The sequence below is a fragment of the Cebus imitator genome, unplaced genomic scaffold, assembly GCF_001604975.1.
Source record: "Cebus imitator isolate Cc_AM_T3 unplaced genomic scaffold, Cebus_imitator-1.0 Scaffold360, whole genome shotgun sequence".
Classification (NCBI taxonomy): Eukaryota; Metazoa; Chordata; class Mammalia; order Primates; family Cebidae; genus Cebus; species Cebus imitator.
The window spans coordinates 868,831-877,689 of record NW_016107675.1 but is presented as its reverse complement, the minus strand read 5'-3'; positions in this window follow the sequence as shown (position 1 = coordinate 877,689).

The window sequence follows — 8,859 nt, the reverse complement described above, 5'->3', positions numbered from 1 at the left end:
TTGTGAGATACTCATACTCCTTTTGAAGAAAGTCATAATTAAATAGGATTGTATTTTTAGTCAATCAAGTACTTAGTTTTAAGCTTTGCACAATTTATATGCTGACTGTGTAATGTTAGAAAAAACATTGATGATATTTAATATATATTAAAGATGTACACATAAACTGGCTCTAATTAGGAATGTTAACCAGTAAAGAAAAAAGCAGCACTAGGTGATTCCAGTAGATAAAAAATTATATGTTTTGTTGACTAATTATTTTACTTGTACACTCACCAAAAAATTTAATATCTACTACACTCTGGGCTAGAGGTTCCTAAGCTAATAATAATTTTTATTTATTTAAATAATAATAAAAATTATTATTTACTTAGGAACCTCTAGCCTAAATACTTAGGAACCTCTGGACTAGAGGTTCCTAGGTAAATAATACTTTTTATTATTTATTTAGGAACCTGTAGCCCAGATTGTAGTAGATATTAAGTTAAATAATCATAATACAAACTCTCTTCATCTGATGCCATATAGTTACTACATTTCTCTAAAAGTTACTGTTATGGACTTACATATGTCAGAAAGATTATTATTTAAAATAGAATCGCCGGGCGCGGTGGCTCACGCCTGTAATCCCAGCACTTTGGGAGGCCGAGGCGGGTGGATCACGAGGTCAAGAGATCGAGACCATCCTGGTCAACATGGTGAAACCCCGTCTCTACTAAAAATACAAAAAATTAGCTGGGCATGGTGGCGTGTGCCTGTAATCCCAGCTACTCGGGAGGCTGAGGCAGAAGAATCGCCTGAACCCAGGAGGCGGAGGTTGCGGTGAGCCAAGATCGCGCCATTGCACTCCAGACCTCCAGACTGGGTAACAAGAGCGAAACTCTGTCTCCACAAAAAAAAAAAAAAATAGAATCATAAGAAATGAGTAGGGAGGAAATATCAGGGCAGGTAGTATAAGAATTGCCCCACATTCTAAATATTTCCAGTAAACAACAAACATCTACAAACAGAACACAAAGAAAATCATTTGCATTTTCCTGATTAGATTTTGGCAATTTAGGGACAAGTAATATGAGACATCTCAACTGAATCCTCAATTATCAATACAATCAACAAAATACATTGTTTTAAAAATAATTTTGAATTACAGAAAGGTATTGATGAGACTGAGTCAGATATAGACTTAAATATTTTTTTAAAAATTTACTGCTGTTAATTTGCTTAATCCTTTCTTAGGAAAACATCCAATTGTGTTTAACATAAAAATATATTATTGTATTATAAAGATAGGAGATTGGTTTTGAAAGTAAAGAAGATACAGCAAATGAACTCTACCCATCCTGTTATAAAACACAATTCACAATTCACATTTTATTATATAATATATATTTTATAGAAGTAATTTATGTTATTATTATTTTTAACAATAATAACATAGTGAGGCAGAGTCTCACTATGTTGCCCAGGCTAGAGTGCAATGGCTATTCATAGGAAAGATCATAAGCACTACAGCCTCGAACTCCTGGGCTTAAACAATCTTCCCTCTTCAGCATCCTGAGTAGCTGGGACTGTAGGCACATGTCAACATTCCTGGCTTAATTTGTTGTATAATGAAATGATGGCTTTCTTAATATTTTCCTTGAAATGGTTTAAGTACCTAGTTCTAATGGAAGTGCTATAGATCAATAAATCAAGAACCAAAGTGGATTCCTGACCTGATTACACAATTTTTCACAGCCCAAAGTTACCTAAGTGACTTTTTTGAAAGCTGACAGCGATAGTGAGATAAATGTCTGCCCAGAATCACTTACAGTGGACCAACTTAAGGCAAGAACAGGCCTGGCCGGGTGGCATGCCTGTAATCTCAGCACTTTGGGAAGCCTCAGCAGGAGCATCCCGCCAGGATTTATAGGCCAGCCTGGACAACACCACAAGACTCCATCTCTACAAAAAAGAAAAAAAGGAGAAAAGAAGAAAAGAAAAATTAGCTCAGTGTGGTGACATTTGCCTGTAGTTCTAGTTACCAGGGAGGCTGAGGCTGGAGGATCTCTTGAGACCAGGGGTTCCAGGTTACAGTGAGGTATAATAACAACATTGCACTCCAGCCTGGGAGACAGAGCAATACCCTGTCTCTAACAAAATAAAAAAAGAACAAGAACAATATCTAGAGTATTCTCTGGCTAACTTAAAGGATTTTCTCTGTCCATAGCTAGATCACATCTTTTAAATCTCTCATTATTTATAAAAATCCATTTGCTATTTGGTTCAATCTTGTTTTAGATTTGAAGTCAACTAAGACTCTATGAATTGAACAGGCTATCATAAATCATTTCCTTTCAAATTAAAACAACAAATTATATACAACTGTTACTTTACACTGGTTAAGAGTAACAGGGATTACATTGGGGCTATGACTTAGATTTTTTTACCTTTGCTAAAATAACGAAGAAAGAGTTCTTAACTAATCATTTCTTTCGAAGCTTTTAAAGCTATCACAGATACTAATAACCAGTATTTGGATAGTTAAGAATTAATTCTGTGTGCAAAGTGGAAGGTAAGCTGTGCATACATCAAAAGATTTTCAGATATTTGAAAAAAGTATAGCTGGGTTAAAATAAGTGTTACACATGTATAGCGTATTCGACTCAAAGATTTACAGTGAATATTAACAATTAATATGGATAGTTGAAGAAAGATTGAGCAAAAAGACCAGTTGAATTTGCTTTACTTACCAGTTCCTAGAGTTATTAAACTAGGGGCACTGTAGGCAAGTCAAAGAATTCATGATGCATATGTCTTTTCTCATATTCCAGTATTATAACAATAACGAATGAATTATAAAAGCACGTACTGCATCATGGGTGATATGCTTTGGATTTCTGTCCCCACTGAAATCTCATGTCAAATTGGAAGTGGACCAAGTGGGAGGTAATTGAATCATGGGGCAAACTTTCCCCTTGCTGTTCTTAGTAATTGAGTTCTCAGGAGATCTGATGGTTTAAAAGTGTGTGGCAATGTTTTTGTTAATAATTCTCCTCCTCTTGACAGTTTTATCTTCAGATGTAGTACTATTCTTTTCTTTGAATAATCTAGATTAAAACACACATGCACACAGCAACACACACGCCTACACTACTTTCTATTTTAGGAATAAAGAAGCCACAAAAATCCATGCAGAAACATTCTCCCAACTGACAACTGACGTGAAAAATTAATTTAAATGAAGATATACTCTCCCATTCTGTTATTAAAGCTTGGTTTTCTTGGAAGAAGTAATTGATGAATCTTCTGCACATGTATCCCAAAACCTAAAGTGCAATAAAATATATTTATATATATGATATATATTATACTGAGACATTACAAAATAAATGTAATTGAAGTTGAGAGTATATATTATTCTTTGCACACTATTGAATTTCTAAATGAAGAAAATGAATACATGATTATATGTATATATATATATATATATATATATATATATCTTAAATTTTTCCTTTTTCAAAGTCTCTAATGTATTTCAGCAAAAATCTCAATTATTAATTTTGTAAGACTGCTTGTCATAGCCTCTATGGTTTTATAGATAATGAAACCCCATCTTACTTTCTCCTTTATTCCCGGCAAATTATATTCTGGTGTCTTTTTATCAACTAAAATTGTCAAAAAGAGAATCATTTTTCTGTGCACTTGTAAATTTCATTCTATATAAAATAGGCTTTCCATTACATTTAATTTGATATATGACCTTATCATTGTCTACCTTGTTAAAAATTGCTAACATTTGTTAAATGTATTAAATGTTAATTGTGTCTTGAAATATTTAAGCATCTAAAATATAATACATATTGACTCAATTTTGTTATGATATTTTGAAAGACAAATTTGGGTGCTGGTGATTCTGTAACATGTGGATGATAATCTATACATGAATTTTGATATAATATTCTAAATCCCATAGGGAATTTACATTCATTTACCTATCATTAATTTTTGTGTACAATCTACTATGTGTGATATATCACCCAGAGGAATTACTTTTCCTTTTTCTGGCATCTCTTTATTTTTTAAGAGTTCTTGATTTACTTTTCATTGCCTATGAAGGATTCTTGTAAGAAATATTTTGCTGTATCTTCTAAATAACAACAACAAAAAAGTTTTCTAATACTTTTTCTTTTTAAACTATTATTCATGTAATAGTTGTTCATTCTGATTGTGAGCTCAGTTTGCATACATATATGTTGCTCTCTGGAAAGGCTGACTATGAAAGTTAAACTGAATTTTAGTTAGGGTTAAAATACTCTAGTTTGTAAGAATCTTGTATACATTTAGTTTTTATACAGTGACTCACTCTCTTGAAAAAGAGTTAGAGAGAGAGAGAGAGAAGTATGTTGGTTCATAGAAGGGAAAGTTTTGACTTTCATGAAAGACACAATTGTGTGTTTCTACAGCACTTGTCTTCAGGAAGAGCAATACTTTCAAGAGTTCTGTCAGAAGCATTCCGTGAAGCAAGCTCATAGTTCATATTTTAGTAGCCAGAGTAAATTTTCTTAGGAGACCTGTCTTATTTATTGTACAACAACACATTTTCTAACATTTCATAACTTTAAAATAACAAATCAGGGCTACAAGCTACAGAGCTTCCTGCTGCTTCAGTGTGACTGTGAAGCAGCAAGAAGATATCGTAGGGCTAACATTCAACTGGCTTTTGTCTTAGGTAGGCACCATTTATAATCATCACAAATGCTCATCACTGAAATTATTTGTGCTTAAATTTCCTCATCTACAAACTAATGAAGTTTGCTCGCAGAGTCTCTAATGTACAAACAGCATCAAAATGCATACATTATGTTTATAACAGGTAAGAATTTAAATATTTGACATTTAAAGTTGAATTGAATTTCATACAAGAATCCATTAGATGAGAAAAAGTAATTCTAGAGTACTATTTGCTCATACAAATTCCCAATTTTTGGGGGAGGCCAAGGAGGGTGGTTCACTTGAGGTCAGGAGTTAGAGACTAGCCTGACCAATATACTGAAACCCTGTATCTACTAAAAATGCAAAAATTAGCCAGTTGTGGTTGTGGTCACCTATAATCCCAGCTACTCAGGAGGCTGAGGCAGCAGAATCGTTTGAACCTGGAAAGTGCAGGTTACAGTGAGTTGAGATGGTGCCACTGCATTACACGCTGGGCAACAGAGTGAGACTTCATCTCAAAAAAAAAATTCCCAAATTTTACTTATTTTCCAAATTACTAATAGGTTAATTAATGTCCTTATTAATTTTTTGCTTTATTTTACATAAGTTTCTGTGTAAAGTACACAATTTCCAGATTTAGATGGAACTATATGCCTTATTGTCTTTTATCATAATAGCCATGGTATGTATAAGCTAAGTGTTTTAGTGTTTTGTGGTGCTTTAATAGTAAATGAAACTTCATTGTCATTCAGCCGAGTAATTGGTCTCTTAAATATACTCATTTAGTCTCAATGCACAATAGCATAAATTAAGGAGTTTTTAAAAATCATCGCACAACTGTCTTATTTTTCTGAGGCTGTTTTGAAAACATCGTTTAAAAGTCAGGAAATAACAGATAAAAGAGGGGAAATCCATACATTCAGAAATAATGCATTTTGAATGAAATGTAACTCTAACATTCTGTTTATTCCAGCTTTCTTTAACTCTGTCCACGTGCATGTAATGTGATGTTTAAAAGGGGAGCTAGTTGTCCTTGGATTAAATAGATCTATTTCCTTTTTTCCTGTAAATGTATGATTCTTCTAATATTAAATTGTTGCACCTTAAAAAGAACAATGAAGAAATTATCAAAGCAAAGAAGTATTGTGAAAAATGATTTTGTTTTATTTTAAAAGAAAAAATAGACACAATGTGAAAAATGTTTAACATATTTTAAAATTTAATTGTTGACTACTATTAGATGCTGTTATTTATTAAAATACTAGTATTGTCATGCAATTTAAAATAAAATATCAAATTACACGTAATATAAAATAAATAGTAATATTTACATTTAAGCCAGCATATAATTTTATGAACATTGTACATTATCAGATGCTTCATGTCATTACAATTCTGAATGTAATTTTGATGCCAGGCTTCCTTATGTAGTCGAGCTGAAGCTTCTCTTTGAACTTTCATTCTTGCTTGGCTTCCACTCTTCCCTGAGCCTGCCTTCCTCATGACTTTACCAGTATCTCCTGGGAGCAGTTAATTAGCCTCTTGCCCATGAATTTTTAACTTTATAACCCTTTTGCAGGTGTCACATTAGACAACTCATATCTTGTAAGAATTAAGACTGAAATTCTGTGGTATATCATTTGCCAGTCATGTGGCAACAAAGAAACCAGGGCTGTTGGTGAATAGAGAGCTGGGAGCCCCTGGCACACTGTAGCATGCTGATTACCAACAGAATTGCCGGAGGGAATCAGGGTGCAGCAGAGGGGAAAGAGATGCACTGGCTTCCACAGTGGAAAAAAAAGGTAACTGTCACTATAAAGTCTATGAAATGGGCTAACAGCCACTCAGTGCCATTAAAACATGAAAAAGATACAGCATAATCCATCAGAAGGCCTGTTGGAAAAGTTTGTAGGCTTCCACATTAACATTTAAAGAGACAATTTTCTCCACTAGCCAGGTTTGCAATCATGTTGACAACCAGACCTCATACCTATCATAATGAATTCTATGAATAGAAGAGCTTCAGGTAAATGTGGACTTTTAGCTTTAGCCAATCTTCTTTACAAGAGTGTGACACTGAAGTTGGGATGTGGGTCTCTGGATTTTGTCAAATTTACAGCAATGAACGCCTCACATTTTCCTGAACAATTTGGGCAAACAACAGCGAATTCCTTTGTTTGTTAGAGTGTTGTAGCTGGAGAACTGTGAAGCTTTTCTTAGAGGCATCAATAGGGGCAAATGACTTACAAGACTGTATCTGCCCTCCTCAAGACTTTCTCTACCTCAGCTGTTGGCTAATACCAAAATCTAGGGTTAGGTAATTAGAACAAGTAGTAATCAGAAATGTTCTGACCACACTAAGAAGGGAATTATTCTCCAAGGGAGCTTGAGGACCTCATAGATACATACCTACAGGAACTGAGAGAGCATACCTGAGAGGAGACCTTGGGGGCAATAGACCGGGAAAGTAAAATTTAAGGTTAGGTAATGGAGAGCTCTTTGATGTTGGAAAGTCTCCTTTAGCCATGATAAAATGTGCTACCAGTGGGGCCAATACTGACATGGCACTGGGCTGGCTGCTGGAAGCTTGGGGAAAAAATATGTCCTACATTAAATAAGTTGGAAATACCAAAAATGTGTTGTAAGATTCTGAAGAAAGAATAAAAAATTCAGCATGTTCAAACAAATTAAGTTTGCAATAATGGAGAAGCCAACAGGTGCTTCTGTTTCTTGAAAAGATCCAGAAGACATTTATAGAATTGATATTGTAAGTAATATGATGCTAAAAATACAATAGTACCATAGACATGCTCACTAGTGCCTGACCATCCTCTTCAGGTGACAGCTATGTGCAGCTCATATAGGGGATGCTATAGATCCTAGTGTCAATGGGGATAGTAGAAATCCAGAACAGCAGCTGGCAAATGGATTAGCTTAATCCCAGGGATATGAAACAATGGGAAGAGAAGCAAAAAAAAAAAAAAAAGCCAAGGGATCTTAATCTAAAGGAATGTGGGTTATGGTGAATGAATGGACACATGAGAGTTGCACAATGTGTAAGGATCTTTATATCACATGTTAATTTTCACAAAAGAGTATCTACTGCAGAAGAAGCATTGACTAACAGCGCACAGAAGGACCTATACCAAAGATAGTGAGCCACTCTGATTTGAACTACCGTGGAGCTTGCACAAGAGTTTCATGAAAATTGCTGCCATGGTGGTGTACATGCAGGCTAAGAATAAGCTCAACGACATGCACTCACTGCAGCCTTGACCTCATGGGCTCAAGCGACCTTCCAACTTCAGCCACCCAAGTAAGGGAGGCCGCAGATTTGCACCATCATGCCTGACTAAATATTTTTAGTAGACACAAGATCTTGCTGTGTTGCCCAGGCTAGTCTCAAACTCCTGAGCCCAGTGATCCTCCTGCCTTGTCCTCCCAAAGTTCTAGGGTTATAGGACACTTCAAAATTTTCAAACACTATTTGACAGAGTGTCTGAGGAACTGTAGAAGATAAAATACAAATTCTTTATCAAACCTGAGAACTTGAAAGAATTTTTTATTATGCCTCTCTAGGTGATATTATTATCTTCTAAAATACATTCCAAGTTAACTGATATTGAAAAGGAAAAAAAAAGTCTCTTACCTTATAGTAACCTTGTATGGCATTTAAAGTCACAAATCAATTTGATACACATTAGGGTAATCCGATAATATTATTAGCTGCCTTTATATATGTATGTATTATTTCCCTGTTAGCATTCTGGGGAGGGATTGTATGTTATATTTGTAACATACATAGCTGGAAACATAATAATAGATAGTATAGAAAAGTTGATGTATCGGTATAGTGTTTTAATTGAATAAACTACTCTTACCTCTGTTTATAAATATAAACTATTCTTCTCTTTTATTCATTCAGAAAAAAATATATTTCAGATATGTCTCCAACCAAACATATCACTATAATATAATTTATTTATTTACACTCTGTAATTTAAAGATAAAATTATCTGCCCATTGGAAATAAAGATAAATGGGATTAATAGGGATGGAAATCATGACTAGAAGAAAAACTAGGTTGGAGATGTAGGCAATAAAGAGCTGAAACAGATTTTTCAAAAATTTAGCAAGGGCGTTGAGCTGGATGAGAGTGAC